At 36.9% G+C, this 17,504-nt stretch overlaps 1 long non-coding RNA gene across 2 annotated transcripts in view; it reads right to left on the bottom strand.

Moving 5' to 3' along the window:
• Positions 1-11,613: 11,613 nt before the first annotated feature.
• LOC146441386 (uncharacterized) overlaps positions 11,614-17,504 on the bottom strand; it is a 69,600-nt gene continuing 63,709 nt past the window's right edge. The window contains exons 1-3 of one of the 2 annotated variants that reach the window (XR_014849881.1): positions 16,229-16,902; positions 15,389-15,561; positions 11,614-11,922 (exon numbers count right to left, since the gene is read on the bottom strand). This is a non-coding gene — a long non-coding RNA (uncharacterized LOC146441386). Of the gene's footprint in view, positions 11,923-15,388; positions 15,562-16,228; positions 16,903-17,504 lie in introns of those variants that run through there. The other variant, XR_014849880.1, reaches the window with a different exon arrangement.

Genomic DNA, 17,504 nt, shown 5'->3' with positions numbered 1-17,504 from the left:
CTGTCAAAGATTTTGCAAAAGTTTTAGAAAAAGATGATTCCATTCACTATAAGAATCCTCTTTTTTCCCATTCAGATTTCTTATTTGCTTCACTTGAATGATGTTAGTTCACCCAAATATGGTCTGTTCTTCCCATGATGTAAATCTTCATTATTGTCCATGTTATACCCAATAAGGAGATGTCTTAAAAAGCCCATTGTGCCAGACACTGCAGAAGACACCATGAGACATGAGGAATGGGGTTTTATTAGAATGCACCTGGGAAGTATATTCTTAAGCCTGACCCACTCAATATTACCCTTTCTTGCTAATCTATTTTGCCTCTCAACATGTTTTTCCTCCAGAATTCTCTTTCACTGGTAGAAGTGTGAGACTTGCTTGTCCTCTGATTAACTAGATTCCATCATCATTGCTGCAATCACCTCCCATCACTTAACGTAGGAGTATAGGAGGATGGTGCTGTCTCTTCACTATGTAGTTCACTATGGAGAAGGAATCCCATTCCCATTTTCTAGATTTTAATTTTATATAAATTCTTGTTGAATCAGGAAACTGAAATATCTCTTGAACAATTAGCACAATTGACAGCAGCGCTGTCCTTCCTGAAACACAAAAATAAGTTTTCAATCAAACCAGATTTTTTGATCTAGAAGGAAAGAGGGGGAATTTATTCCCACCTTTCCAAAGATACAAAGCATTACAGCAAGTCCCTTTTCTCTAAAATAACAAAGAAAAAGAGACATTTTTGTAGATTTTTTTCTTTAGACAGTGAAGGATGAGTACTGAGGCAAAGCTGTCCCACTTGCTGCACAGAAATGAGTATAATGTCAATTATGCTTTGGCCTTGTTCTAGATATTTAAGCACAGAAACATCTTCTTTTCCTGAATTTCCTTTACATGATATAGGAAGGGAAGGAAGTACCATTCTTGAAGTGAGTGAGAACGTCCCAGTAGCTTGGTTTTTGAGAAGTGGTGCTCTGGGGCAGTGAGAGAAACCCAGAAATTATACATTAATGAAATCTGAAGGAGGACAAATTAGAAGTGTCACAGGTTTTCTTACTAACAAAATTCCCTTTGAAATGTAAAAATCATTAGTCAAAATGGGCTTGCAGAGGCAGGAACTTTAATCCGTTACTGCCTCTTAATACAAAACATTTATTTCAAAATTAGCAAAATTCATCAGAAATTTACTCATACAGAAACCCCACTCACATATCCATGCAAATCAAGATGCAAAATGCCATATAGTGTCTGTTTGGCAGAGATGGATAGAGAGAGTGGGAGAGGGAGGAAGAATCCTTGACAGTTTAGAATTAGATTTGTTAATTTTCGAAGAGTGCAAGACTGGGTCTTTTGTGTTTAAGCAGTGAGTAAAGACCCTGTTGTGTGAGGTGCAACAACTTGCTCTGACAGCGCCCTGTATCTATCACTCGAGAAAAGAGGAAAAAGAGTCCCCCTAGCGTACCAATGCTGTAAGAAGCACATAGTTCACTAAATCTGCTACAAATTTTGCTATGGCATGTGAACAAGTGCCTAAAGGTGTTTTAGTAAACCCCTGGGCTCTGTTGTTCACAAAGCTTCTGGTTCATGTAGGAAGGAAAGATAGACAAAAATAATGACCATTTAAAAATGAATGTATGTTTTAACACATTTTAGCTATGAAGTAATTGTGTTTTGCATTGCTGCACAATTCTAAATAATGTTTTTGCCACCCAGAAAATGCATATATTCTCCTGGAAGACTGAAGAGAATATTTTTATACAGTAATAGTCTTCTCACAAGTTCTTTAGCTGTGTATCTGAGAGGCAAAATCAGTCACATTATTCTATTCAAAAGTACCACTTTTATTTTTTTATTATTTCAATTGAACAGGGAAAGTCTACTGCAGTTAAAAGTATTCAGTGATACACTTTTCCTGGCTGCCAAAAATTCAGCGTGCAGCTCAAAATACGTCCTTTGTACCACTTTGAATTTGCACTGTCACAGATTAAGTGATAAATCAGTCTCATCCCTGTGAAAGCCCCCTCTCGATGATTTTAGGTACAACAATCCAAACCTGGCCCTTTGTGACAGATGCTGAAGGGGCATGCATATAGGAAGGCATAGCTGCTGTATATTGCTGCGACTACACAACTATTTTCGTCTTGGGTATGCTGAGGGAGAGCCACGGATAAAAGGTTTCAAAGGAGACCAGAAGATCTGTGTTGGAGATACAGCACAGCTAGTTAGTAGGCAGTGTTTGTCATTCTGTCCTTCAATAATTTTCCTCAAGATGCTTGCGCTAGAGCAAACCTGGCAAGTCAAGTTCCCCTTTGCACCCTGGTCTCCATCTGGGCCTGCCCTGTGGCAGATTAGGCACTATATTTCTCCCTCACCTTTTTGACTGCTGACAGGAGAGCTAAATCGCCTTTCCAGCAGCAAAGGAAGTGTGTTTTCAGGGAAGGGAGCAGGTGGGAGATGTTAGGGAGATAATTCCTCAGAGTAACTAAAAAGACAAAACTGGAACAGCACCTCTTAGGACATGGCCAGTGGAAAGCCTGAAGGATGAGCAGCAAAGATGGAACAGTGCTCAGGTACCAGGTGTGCAGCCCCTACAGATAGGTAGATTTGGCTGACAGAAAAGGTCTTCAGGTCTTCAGAGGTAAGTGCAGCTCCAGCAGTAGCAGAGGAGGCTCTTGGAGCTGTCTGCATTAACAATGGTGCTGTAACTTATGCAGAGACATTAGCTGCAGGGATGTTATTTTACATTTTAGAGTAGATTGGCATTTCCTGGAAGTATAGGTTAAATATGGTAAAAAGAGAGGTAGCATATATCTCACTTTGCAAGGAGGGAGCTCCTGCAGCTCTGCCGGAGTTGAGTGCAAGCTGCTAGTTGGTTTGTTGGTGTGTTAAAGGTGCAGCAAACTTGTGTGCATACAACACTATGCTTATTTGTGTTCTGCAACAAATGTCTATGTCAGTGTCTCTGCTAATAAAAACCTCGCAGTGGTAATTGCCAGGTTTAGTTACTTAAATGAGTGAAAGGAATTTGCAAGGTGTTTGTGCATACTCACTGCAAAAAGGCTCTTCCTGAAGAAATGCTATAAAATAGACATCCTTAACTTTCCTTTCAAATTCATGTGCAGTATTTTACTTTAGAGTGTCTGTTTTCCTGGAGACAATCTCTCCTCCCATTTGCCCACTTACCAGTTGTATTTTGAATTGCTTGTGATGATATGGATGTTGATTATGGCCTTCACAAGGCTGCCTGGCTTTTCGATAGAATTGTCCTGAAGGATGAGACCACAGCAAATTCTCAGCTGACCAAAAGGCAGCCCAAGGTATCAGTTCAGTGTATTTTCTTTCATGAGTAAGAAGCAGATAAGATTTCAGCCCAAATGGTGCATTTTAATTATGTTTATAAATGAAATGCATAGCAGATGTTGGAAGCAATATTTCAAGTACTCTCTCCTCCCAGAGGCAATGTTTCATTGTTAATATTGTATATCTTTCTAAAAATGCTTGATTTGAAAAATTTGTTAAGCTAAAATATTTTATTGTCCTAAGAACACTTCCGGGTCCCCATGCATCTACATGTGAATTGTTCTTATTTCTAATTTTTTAAATATGTATCAAGATTTCCTTTCTTTATTTCTTAACAATAAAAAAAGTATTATAAAAACTCAAAGAATGCAAAGTAAACTGGATAGTCCCTGCCTATCTCTCTCCCTCAACATACATTTAATCTGTTCTATACTTGCATGTGTATGCACATACATATATATGCATACACACATACACATATACATACACATATACATACACATATACATGCACTCCATCACTTTCCAAACACTTCTGGATGTTGAATCTTGAAATTATATGGTAGGAAATATTAAACTGGCAAGTGCCTACAACTGGAACTTTGTTGATATCCTCACATTTCTTTGACTATAACAGCGAAGATCAATATTTTCAATGCCTTTAAAAATGAAATAATAATGTCAAAATATTTCCAGAAACTTATTGAAATGAAAAGGGTATGTTAGGTTAAGCTTAGAGACTAGACTGCTTTTTTAATGCATTTTTGCTTCTGACATTCTTTGGAAAATGTGTTGTTTGTACTAGCAACTGAAATGCAATTTGAGGAGGATAGAGAGATGCACTAATATTTATATGAAGCTGTAATACAGCAAAAAGTATACAGGCTGTTATTCTGCTGTATTGCCAGAGGACTGTATTGATCTTCAAAGGGTTAAAGTGATAAGAGGTTACATTAATGTCACCCTTCAGCAATCACTGGCCAATAACGTATCAGCAATCAATGCTGCAGCGTGTTTTTCAGGACACTCAGTTTTTGGAGACAAGTGGCTGATATATTTTGACAAGAAGGAAAAATAGTCTTGGAAATTCTTGCAAATCTTAACTCAGAGAGGGAGGTATATGAAACAAACTGCTTCCATTTGAAAAAATGGTAATGTTTGCCTTCCTAAGTAACAGCATTTTATGTCAGCTCAGTGGAGCAGTGAATGAACCAAAACTCTGCTAACCTTCAAAATGGAAAGGATTCTGTAAGTAGGATTTACATAGTCTGAATATTTTATATTTTGAGTGCTCATCACAGCTCGCATAAACTAATACTTAAATATATATTTCCAGTAAAGAAAACATTTGACTTCTGGTGGAGTAAAGCAGTGAGACGTTTTGACTCGTGAGTACAGACACAGCTTTCTCAGCTCCTGCTACTTTTTTTCCTGTTATCAATCTTTTTCTATTAAGTTCTCATAATCTCTGCACATCCAAAGAAGGCAACACAAACCACTTCACTTTGACACAAAAGAAACTTAAAAAAAAATTCAAGAACTCAAAAAGCCATAAAGTAGAAGGGGGAGGGAATAAAAATAGAGGCTGCAAGAGGATGTGAGGGGTTAAAATTCTGACCACTGTCTGCATATATAAAATCATATCACCTTATCTGAAAAGTTTAGGCTCTAAAGAAAACACTCAGTTTAAAATACCTTTTAGGTATATTAAATCTTTAGGCTGAAGATTACAGCAAGTGCTTTCTCTTTGGCGAGTAGCTGTTTGTCTCACTTTATTTACTTGGTATTGGGTATTTGTCAATGTCATTTCATATCTGCAGAAAATTCATACGTTCTGTGGAAGTATGTATGTGTGTGAGTGTGCTGAAGGTCACATGACTATTTCATCCTGTTTGGTGGAGCAGCTTGACTTTTTTCCCTTGCTTTTGGTGATGGTTGTGAGTGCAGAAGTTGATTGACAGATGCATGCCAGAAACCCCCATTCTCCTTTTCAAAGACTACATATGATGGATTGCGATCTTTCAGCTCAGCAGGACACAGGGACCATGCAAGCTGTAATTGGTCAGGTATGGAGTCAGCCATTTCTCAACTCCCCTTTTATTTTTTTTTTCACAAGGGTCTAACCATATGATTCACATAATTCATATTTACAGTACCATCTTTCTATCTGTATCTTCAGCTACCAGCTAGTGTAGTACTGAAAGTGAGAAAGGCAAAAGAAACACAATAATCTGGCCAGGGAATCACTAGATAAACCTAAATTACCATCCTTTTCTTCTAATAAACCCCATTTACAATTCAGTATGAGCTTTACCAAATCAATGTATTTATTAATTTGCTGTTTTATTTTGTTTAAATATGCTGAAGTAGAAGAACTGAGGAGTGAAAGTGTTATGTTTGCTGGGGAGTTGCTTTCTATTTGCAATGCTGTTCATTATTTTTATATTGACTGTATTCCTGTAATAGAGGCTGTGGCTTTTATTTTTTTTTTTTATTTTTTCTTCTTATACTCCTAATCCAGATAATGTGTGATTGAGCTTGGTAAATGTAGTAGTCTTTGCTGCTGCAGATGGGCAGCCTGCAAATTAAACACTGCCACAATCTGAAAGGTCCAGGTGGTCTGCTCGTGCTTCCTAATGCAATCCAGCACAACAGCTTTAATAAACAGCTCTATTTAGTTCTCCCTCCCTGTATCCAGGGAAGTGAACTGGTCTGGGGCTGCTGTGATGAAATGCCAGAAGAATATCTCTCAAAGGCCTCACAAGCTGATTTTTAGAGCTTTTCCGTTTTTCGTCTTTGTCTTCCAAATGGGTCAGTGAGTCCTTCTCTTTCTGTTTTGTGATTTCTGATAAGTCTGTAGTTTTTATGTGTGTGTTTTAACCATGCTGTTTTAAACTTTAGCCAGAAGAGAGATGAATTATTGTCTTTTCATTTGCTTCAAATAATAAGCTGAAGTGGGGAAAGAAATTATTTTGTGCTGATGAACAGGGAGGGCTGTTTTCCTGTGAAAGCAGTCGGAGTCAGATGAGGGTGCTTGTTTTTCCTTTTCTAACAAATTTTTAAGTGCTCAACACTTTCTCGTTACCCAGTGACTTGTAAATCAGTCTCTGGTAAAGGGTATTTTTTGAACTCTCAAAAGTTTGTGGTTTTTTGCATATATTTCCAGTATAGTGAATGCATACTGCTGAGCTGATGACATAGTATTTGTTTTCTATATGTTGATATGATGGTAGAAAAATACGCATTCTACACACTGTTTTCAACTAAATTATGGCAAAGCACTGAAGTCCCTCAAAGCACATGGTTTATTAATACCATAGTACATAGTAATGCATTTCTGGGTGGAAAATGTCAAATATGTAATACCATGTTTACCACAGACTTTTATTGCTTTAAATATTTTAAAAATAGAAGATTCATTTTTTATTAAAAATCCTCCAAACATTAACAGCTTTGTATTAGACTGGCTTGTACCTAAAAAGTGAGGCATATTTGCCAGTACTACATTGTGCAAAAATTTGTATTTTTGACTGTATTAATTACCTTTTTCTTTTACTTCTTCATTCTTACAGAAATATATTTAATGATTCTGAGGCAGATACAATGGCAAGGTTTTGAGCAAGTACACTTGACAGAAAATGCACCCTGAAATCTTTATAAATCTAAAAGCTTATAATATCTCTTTAATGTAACTTTGCTTTGGCATGTAAGAAAGTGTGAGTTTGCTATTTTATGTTTAAGGCTTGCCAACTCTCAGAAAGTGATTTTGAGGCTGAAAAAGGTAGAAGGATGTTTTTTTCTGTTTGAAACATTCCGCATTTCAGGAATTAAAAAAAGTTCAGTGAATGTCTGGAAAAACGTTTATATCATGTGTTAGTATATTTGATTTCCTAAAATTAATAGCAAGAGCATGTACTTAAAAGAAAAAGAAATTTAGCTATTTTAGGTGACTAACTTATGTGAGCTTTCTTTGTCAGAATTGGTAGTTGTTATTATTCTGAAACTTACTGTCTTGGATGTTGCAAACATTTTTTTCAGATCTGCATGTGTGCATATTTACATGTCCTATGTGTAAGTGTGCACATCAACACGTGTTCATAAATCCATAAAATTTTAAAGTATGTTTTTGTTTTGATTAATTGTGCTGTGCTTGGTTGTTATTAGCTATCAGTTAAGATAGGTAGAATAAAAAGTTATGCATTTTCTAGTTGTATAATAAAAGAATTAAAATGCGGGAATCTCATGGCAATCAGTATAATTACCATACATTGCTGAAAATAGGCATAGACTTTTTGTATGAACTTTAAGAAAAAATAACTATCAAAAGGCAAGCTCTATGCCAGAAAATCTTTCCACACTGTAAGTCTATATTTTGTATTGATAAATAATAAAGGTTTGCATATTTGGTAGTTGCATATTTTGAGAAGAGACATTTATTTCCTGACACTATTAGGAAAAGTTCCTAAAACTCACTGTTAACTTTCAAACCTCCAAACCCAAAAACTTAGATAAATGTTTATAATTCGGCCTTTTTATTTCAGAATTGTATTTTTTTTCTAGCCATGAGAATGATTTTTTTTTGGCTAATCTTGCAGATGTAGCTCTAAATTCATTCTTGTTTACTGCTAATGCAATCTGACCTTGCCTAATTAAAAATCCAAACTGTACATGTATAGCTGATGCAATGGAGATCAGAAACACTAGCAGTTATTTGTAGTTCAAACACTAGTCTGTGTATGACACAAATGTAATAGCAGAGAATACTGATTTAAAGGCATTTTCAACACCAAGTACTTGTTCATCATTAAATGCATTTTTGACTTTTAAAAAAAAATCTGGGTTTCATCTGTCTCTAACCCCCAATATCCACAGCGGTTCCCACTTGTGATTGCAGTGGTGGGCAGAGTGCTGCAATCTTGACTGTTACCTAGCACCTGGGTGTACTGGTTCCAGGGTACAGAATTGCTTGTGAACCTTCCCTCTGGACTTTTCCTCCCCCAAGCAAGCAATAAAACAGCCAAGTACTCTGAAGAACAACCTCCTTGCCTTGTGTGTCAAAATCTAGAAGCTCATTGCTCATTGTGATTTTGATTCATAACTGGAGTCTTTGGCATGAAACCCTGATCCCTGCCAGCAATAGTCTGTAGCATTCTTCCTTGCATGCTGAACCACAATACCCATTATTTCTTCAATTGTGTTTTTCTGTTATTGAAAATTTTGGCTGGATTTTTATGCCGTGTTCCTTATATATCCTGAGCCCATCTGAATGAACAGGTAATTAAATGTGTCATCTAATTACTCCAATGAAGCTGTAATTTGTCTGCCTTGTATGCTTTCTAAAACCTCTATTATAATATACATTTTTCTTTTTCTTCTTCTCTCTCCTTTTTTTTTTTTTTTTTAATTTTTTTTTTTTAATCTCAGACCTGAGCTTGTGAGTGACAGGTTAGTTCATCAGCATTACAGCCCTCCTGTTTTTGTCTCATCTCATGCAGACAGGTCACTGTGTCCAATCACCCTTCTGACTCTGCTGTCCCCAGGGGAGCCCAGGCCAGCCTGCCATCTTGATCCACCGGCCTGAGGGCCTGGGCTGGCTGCACATTTCTGTGTTCACTGGTTCTTGCAAATACAGTCAAGTGGGAAAGGGGAGGGGAGCAGCTTAAATTAGATCTCTGTATATTGAGAGGAAGCAAATTATGTAGCATTCTTCTTCAAATAAGTGTGTGTTTGCAGTTATTATTGCTATGTTTGAGTTCTCTTTCTAAAAGTTTAGTGTGTCTATTTTCTGTATTTCAGTGGTATCCTCTGTATGATCTCACCATGTAGTAAAAGCTATTTGTGCAAGGGTAAATGTGCTCTTTTCCCACAGAAGGTTCTCTGAAGCTCGGTTTATGAAACTGATACATTGCTGCAGCAAGTGTGGGTCTTTCTGTTTTGTTTCAGTTTGTTGCTTTTAAAAAAAAAATTGTTTTGTGTTTTTCCTTATGATTAACAACAATAGAACAGGGGGATACATGTTCCAGAGATGCCATTCCTTTCTGTAACTTGTGGGTCACTTTTCAGAAGTTTGATCTGTTGTCAGTATTGTTTAATAATGCAGACTACTAATACGTATCCAGGAGTTTAATTTTACCAAATGAAGATCAGATTATCCATAATGTTAGTTTGTCTTGAGCAATGTCTTCATGACTCTTCTTGTAGTGGTGGAGAAGTAGCTCTTTTGATCTTGGAATATCTGTTTCCAGCTCTAATCTAATATATAGAATTGCCTATAACATATGCAAACAGAAAAGAACCATTATAGATGTAAATTTAAGACCCACTTTTATAAGACAGAAAGGAACTGTGCCCTTTTGTCTGCAGTTTGGGACAAATCCTGTTCTTTTGAGCAAGAATTGTACCCATCACTGTAAGAATGACTTTTTGCATAAGGTCAGACTACTTGTCCCCTTGTCTGCTTAGGTGTATGTCCAGAGCACATGCTGTAGTCCTTCATAGCAACCAGCAGTGGTTTTCTGCAGTTCAAGACTGTGAGGGAGAGACTTGTGGAGAGGTACACATTGACTGTTGTTTTCAGTAGTAGAGAGACAATGTAAACAGTAAGAATTATGTTTGAAAAACTTCAAAACCATACTTTTTAATATTTATGAATAAGCTGGTACTCTGATAATGAAACATTCCATCTTTGCAGAAACCCACTGTTGTATACACTCTCTAGAATACTGTGTCCCTAAGAATTATTATTGTAAGGAGATGCAGGAATGTGGCTGTAATATTTTACAGTATAAATATTTGTTGTAGAGGAATTTGGATCTCGTTAATTTAATATATGCAAATTCTTTGGTCCTAGGCCTGGATTCCAGCAAAAGAATGCATTATTCTGTTGACTTCTGTTTTTACAGCAGAAAAGATGGATTTTTATTATTTTGATTCATACTTAAAAATATTTTTCTTCTTTTCACATAGGAATTGAGTTTTAATTGAAATTTGCCTTCTAAAAACATCTTTAGTATTTTTTTCTCTTTCAATTTCTTTATTGTTTTCTGTTCTGTACTACTCTGCTGTCTCATCTGTAGGTCAGGCCAGCCAATTAAAAGGTCAAATTTTCAAAAAGCTGTGATTTTTACTCTGTGTATATTCACTGTATTCTAATTGTAAGAGAAAAATAAGGTATGTCAGATGACCTTTAAATTGCTGGACAAGTGACTCTCCTCCAGTGATGTAGATTATTATCTTTTGGCAATGCATTTACATTCAAGTACCTATGTTATGTTTCCTAGATTCTAGACTGATAAACTAAATATCAGTCTGGCCCATTTTTGTGTGTACAGTACATAGAAGTGACTGCTGAGCCTCTTATCTTACACTGACCTGTAGCTGTAACAAGACTTTTATTTTTCTTTGATCTTAACTGCAACTCAAATGGAAGAAAATAAAAGGACAATCGAAGAGAAATTATATACAGCACTTTCAACATTAGATGAGGACATAGCAAAATATTCTTTTTTCCTGTGGTTTACATTGTTCAGTGACACTAGTAATGCAGCTTTTTATTGTGAAATTCTAAAAATGGAAGGTAGAACCTCAGACTGAGCAATTTTGAATTTTGAATATGTGCACATTTATCTCTCACTGAACTTAATTAGACTTTAGCATGTACTTAAAAGTTGATGAACAGTTGATGAACAGCCTGAACAGTTGATAAAAGTCTGTAATTGCTAAATCTTCAAGTGCACAGAATGATACTGAGTTCAATGGGACTCCTCAGATATATAACAATTGGCAGGATCTGGTCCAGCAAGCCTATTGAGTTACTGCTACTGCTAATAAATATAACAAAGTCTGGCTTAAATGCTAACTAAATAATTGTTATGCAAACTGCTTCACAATTAGAACTGACCATTAGGAATAAAGATAATAACTAAAGGGTCTTGAAGACTTACTTTTTGAGGGTATCAGGGCTAGCGGTAAAGGACTATCGCTTCGGGGGTTTTGTTTTAATGCTGGCTTTGAAACCTGTGATGTTTAGTACATTTTCATCAATAGAGAAATATTAGTTGTTGATGTTTGCTGCTGATTCTCTGTTGACTGGTAATGCTGTTCTATAGTAGTGTTTTATCTAACTGCTAGATCAAAAGAAAATTTTGAAGATCAAAAGGTTGTTCTAAATTTCTAGCCATTCTTAAAAGAGGTAGTGAGAGAAAGCTTAATTAAAAAAAACACTGGGGAGTGAGAGGGGATGCAAAAATCTTTATTTAAAACAATAATTATGTTGTGAATTATACAAATTAAATTTTCTTAAGCTGTTTAGAATAGATTTTGTAGGTACTGATAAGTGTGTTTTTTAATCTATATTTGTATATGCCATACTATATTATAGAAAAACTATTCCAACCAACTTTTACTCACATGAGTAATTTCCATCAATGCATATACTAAAGGTGAAGAAATTAGTTTCAGAGATGAGAGCCTCATAAATGCATCTTGTTCTCTGCTGTAGGTGTACAGCTGCCCCATGTCCTTTGCACATGTGAAAGAGGATTTACAGGGTAGAACTCTGACAGTTGTTCTTGTCAAAACACATAGGTCTTGTCTTGGAGGGCTTTCCTGTGCCACCTTACTGTAAAAGAAATCCAATAATTTGACAAGCAGTGCTACAAAATCACACTTGAGAGAGATATTTTTGACCCTGTGATATTTCCAGTTATACCTAAACTACTTACTAAATATGAGCTATTCCCATAGGTAACTCATTCCAGGATGGGGTTCTGAATGCACGAATTGGGAATGGCGTTGTAAAGGGAAATAGGACATTAAGCAAAATAAAATAAAAAAAAAATTGTTAAAATGAAGCTTCATGCTATTTCAGTCACTGATTCCATGAAGTAACTTTTATTTTACAACTTTGTAGCATTTTCTGGGATCTTGGACTCATGCATTTGGAAGACACAATCCAGCTGTGTAATGGCACTTTCAAAAAGGAAACATTACAGGGGCAACAGTAAAAGACAAAAGTGGTTTTTAGCCACCCCCTGCTATGGAAACGAGTTTCAAGAAACAGAAAATAATAGAGGATGAGATTTTTGCAAGCAGATTAGTGAAAGTCATATTAATAGTATAAAACAACTGCTGTTAGACATATTGTAAGTGATGCTTCTATATCAGAATGTTGTACTTTTCACTAAAGTGTTTACATCTGTAACTGCTTTTTCACTAACAAAGCCAACTTGTGGAGCTTTACCTAGTTTTTACTTGAGCTTTTCTCATGTTTCAAGTGCAATGAAATTTCACCGTAATAAAAAGCTGACGGCTTTAGCCCACTTCTGGAAGACATCCTTTTTTTTGGAAAATAAATAGATAAATATAGATTTGCAGCACAGACTAAGACTGAAAAAACAATATTAATGGCTAGAATGTTTCATATCCCTGTTTCAAGCTTATGGATTAAAATTGCATTGTCTCCCATCAGTGGGAAATTAGCATGAGCTTTCATTTTTCATAGTATATCACATTAAAGGGTCTCATTGTTTTGGGGTTTTTAAATTATAACAATGGAGAACTGTGCCTGATTGTTACCTAACCCACCTTTAAAAATACCAAAAAAAGGGGCTAAAGATGCAAGTAATTCTGATAATGGTTAAGTCTGGTGTTTCTGAGACACTGTCATTGTATCTATAACCTTTGGTACTAGAACCAGATGCTGCCAAGTGCTCAATGCGTCTGGAGTCCTAGACTTCCCCCTGGCTTCATTAGGCAGGACTATGTTCCAATGAAATAAAATAATCTGGAATAAAGAAGAATTATGCTGCTATACGAAACAAACAGTTATTGCAGGATCTCTGGCCATTAAATCTTACCTTACCTTCACTGTGTCCATCCCTGTCTGTGTACAAAATGTGCTTCATATTTTTCGAGTGGATTATACAAAGCAGAAATAATATCTGATTCGTATAATCCTAATCTTTTGAAGGAAAGGTTGAAAGTTGTGGCAAACTTAATAGTGGTTTCTAATGTGGAAAAATAAAGCAGAAAATATCAAACTAATTTTGCTTAGTGTCAGTCATGATGATTTATCATTATGGTCAGCACAAACTGTGATCTTGGAGCAGAAACAATTTTGTCAACTCCAAAACCCAGAATGTTCCAGCTTGATTCTTATGTCCTTAGGGTTGCAATATTGAATTCAGAATTGGGGAAGCTTAATCTTGCAGCCAGATTTGACAAGATGCTGGTTGAGTAGTGGGCAAAAGTGATGGCTTGTGTGTTGTAATGCCCATGGTGGGAAATAAAGAAAGATAACAAGATTTTTCCAGAAGTCTGGGTGCAGTACCACCTGCTCCAGCTTGTCACCAAAGCAGGCAAGAAAACTTTTTGTGTGCAAGTTGGTGAACAATGCTTACAATTTCAAAGCCTGACAGATGACAAGCTTTAGTGCTCTAAAAGAGCATGTGAAGGGTTTGCAATAGCTCTGAACACAGTTATCTGTTTCTTTGTTTGTTTTAGTCCTACTGCTTATTTAAAGGGTGATCAAGCTATCCACAAGTATTCCCACAACTTACTGGGAAAACTCACATGAGCAGCACATTGTGTATTAGACAAGGTAATGCTAAAGGCTTGGGTCTCCTTTGGCTGGAATAGGATATAAACATGTACTGCTGGAAAAACAAGCCAGTTCTCCATCTCCCCTCAGTTAATCCTGGAGAGTCGAAATGTGTGTGAGTGTGTGTGTCTGTGTGTCTCTGTGTATATGTGTGTGTGTGTGTGTGTGTGTGTGTGTGTGTGTGTGTGTGTGTGTGTGTGTGTATTGGGGTGTGTAGCCAAATACCTCGAGGCTGAAACTGAAATTGGCAGGTGTTTGGAAAATAACACCTGGATTTTGAATAGTCAAACAACAACACAAAAGAAGGTGAAGATTGGAGTTTCTTCCCCTAAATATATTGTTTTCTGTTTATTTATCAAGTTCATGGTGGATTTTAGAATGAAATTTAGGGCTGCCCCCTAACTAGGGATTTAGAGTGACTCTGTAATGAATTTTAACCCAAGAGGCACTGTGGATATTCAGCAAACCTTTGTTCTATTCTGCTCATGTGCTTATGCTAGACCCATCACTGTAGTTATTAGATCTCAAAGATTACATTCTTTGATCTAGTGCTTTCTAAATCCTTCAACCACGTTTTATTTATTTAAAAGGTTATATCCAGCATTGGATTGGATTGTAAAGTACCCTTTGACTCTCATGAAGGGCATAGAAGAAACAGATGCTGCTGAGGGTATATTTCCTTCTGATCATGAAGTACCACAGCATTTTATTGAATTAAGAACTGCACAAAGATCTGTGCTTTTAATCTGGCCAGTGCGTTGAAAATTTTTTTACTTCTATGGTATGATGATGTCATTCATTTCTGATACAACACATATTAAGGTATATAGGTGAATTTCAGTTACACTCTGAATTAAGAAAAGAGCTGCAAAGTAGCCTCATATTTTCTTAAGAAAATAAATAAAAGCACACTAAACCTAAACCGTTCTTTAACATGTGTATGTTTGGGGAGGGGGGTCTCTTTTCTATCTGATACTTACCATGATTCATCAGAAGTAAATCTGTGGGGTTAAACAGTGTTACATTTGGACAAACAGGATCACCAGCAGCCTTTAAGCTTTAATTCAGAAACACTTACATGAGCAAATTTACCAGTGTAGTCTGCAATGCTTAAATAATTAGTGATTCCTAAGCTAACCAGAAAAAAGGCACAGAAAGCAAAAGAAAACACTGAAATTAAACCCAGTGTGCTCCATCCTGACTGATATTAATTATTCTCTCTCCAAACGGGTATTTTTATTTTTTCCCAATCAGTCCTGTTGCGATGCGTTCTCCTCTCACCTGACCCCGCCCCCCTGACCTCTCCTGACTGGATGTGAGTCAGGACCGCCTCCCATCCCCAGAAATAAAAACCCCAGCAAGAGCCGGAATGGGCTCTCTTTCGTTCCGGCCTTGAATGGAACTCACATCCTCCCCCATCTTCCCTTTCCCCTCCTCAGTCCCCCAACCCCTCCCCTGTTTTCCATAATAAAAACACCATGGAGACCTGGAACGAAACAGCTGCCTTTCTAAACTTGCGACACTTCTGCCAGGACCGAGTCTGACCAGTCCCACAGCTTGTGGCCACAGAGAGACCATCCTGCGTGTTCCAGCTTAGGGGCAGCCCTCCCCCCCGCAGCAGGAGGGGGCTGCCCGAGAGTTCTGCATTGCTGCACAGTCCTGTAAGGCAAACGGTAAAAAATTTGCACATATTTTCACTTTAATTTGGAAAAACAAGACTGAAATTGGCATCTAAAAAGAAAAATATAATAAAAAATAGCTGGTTATTTATTTGTTTTCATAATGCTTGTGTTTGGTTATTTTTCTTTTTTGGGAAGCTCAGCCCCTAGAGATGGTAGCCTAATGCCACTTTATATTGAGACCTGTTTATACCATCTGGAAGTACATATCAGCTGTAAAGTGGGTTGTGACAGTAACTTATTTATGCATAGTTCAAAGTTCTTTTATATTTCTATGAATGGTAGAAACCCACCTTGATATAAATAGGGATAGCGTCCAAATAAATGGACTAGAATTTCCATGTTATTCAGATGGAAATAAAAAGGGATAGACAGAAATCAGACTGGAGGAAGAGAGGAAGGAGAAAGACTTATTTAGCTACAAATAGATATCCATTAACAGACAAGGTGAAAGGTCCAAATCCTGTTTTATTGGCCTCCATCTATATCTTTGCTGGCAGTGATGAAAACATGAAAGGGAGGGAAGTGTGCACTACTCAAACCATAGCAGTCAGAGCTCCTTTCTCAATTGATTTGGTTTTAAAATGAGTATGTATAAAACAAAAGGCTTAATCTAGTTCTCTCTTTTCTTTTTTCTTCTTTTTTACCCTGTGGGCTGCAGTGTTGCTTGCTGTGACATTTGACACAGATCCATCTCTCCAGAGCATTACTCAGTTAGTATACCTGGATTAGTGAAAAAGAAAACAAATTAAATTCATAGGAAATAACGTCAATTAAATCCTCTCTTTCTATACTTCCTATTGCAAGTTGCATTCTTCAACTCCAAGTCAAAGGGTGAAAAACAGCAAAGAGAAAAAAAAAAGCAAAGAATGAAAGTTATGCTAATGAGGAATATCTTAAAATTTAGTCAGACATGGGAAAAAATATTAAAATTGCAATTTTGGGGTCAACACAAGAGTTTCCTTTGAAATTTTGAGTAGCTTCCTACTCCATTTTATTTCATAATCCCTTTTAAATGGGAACATAGGAGGCTTAAGGGATTCTGTGAAGTTGTGAGATATTTCTCTCTTTGCTTCCCCATTTTGTGAGAGCCTAAGGGAAAAATATTGGCAGGGCTTGTAGAACCTTCTATAATTGAAGTAGCCCAGTATTTCCTATTTTAAGACCTTTGCTGCTGCCCTTAGTGTTTCCACCTGGTTGGCTAACTTTTCCTGAATACTTTTGAAGGCAATTTCTGCTAAAATTCTTCAGTGGTTCCCAAGCAAGATAGGGAAATATGGGTAGTTTTGCCCATTTTAAAAATACATCATTATTAAGAGAATTGGGATTAGGAGCATTGGGCTTGACATGTCTCTTCAGGCATCCTGCGACAAGCCACCCATGCTTGATTGTATTCCAAGCCTTTGAGAAATGTAGTTGGCACATGTTTACTTGGAAATTAAACAGCTACATCACCTAAAAGTTCACAGAAAAACTGTGAAAGGAACCTCAGAAAATCACCTGCACGTGGATAAGATCAGATTATCCGAGTCACATCAGACAGGTATTTGTCTAAGTGCTTCCTAAAAGATTCCATCCAATTCCAAACTCCATGAGCACCAATTCCATAGTGTCTTAGTCCTATTCATTGCACTAAATTAAGCCCATATTTTCTTGCCTCTTTTAGGAGTACCAGATTATTTCTGTCCCCCTTGAAAAACTAGCTTCTAACTACACCTCTCTTGGGAAATGGCAGAGGTGACACCAGGGACCCTTTACTTTACTAGGTACTCAGTGACCATCTCCGGGGGGATGGAGGACGGAGAAGGTACGATTCAAATGAAGACAGGACAAGAGCCAAGGAAGATAAAAGATGTTAATTTAAACAATGAATGCACAAGCAGTCAACCATGACTAGCGAGTGGCAAGGGATGGAGAAGTAGG

Source organism: Lichenostomus cassidix, chromosome 2 (assembly GCF_008360975.1).
Source record: "Lichenostomus cassidix isolate B80296 chromosome 2, HeHo_3.0, whole genome shotgun sequence".
NCBI classification, from domain to species: Eukaryota; Metazoa; Chordata; class Aves; order Passeriformes; family Meliphagidae; genus Lichenostomus; species Lichenostomus cassidix.
This window is presented reverse-complemented; position numbering and strand designations above follow the sequence as displayed.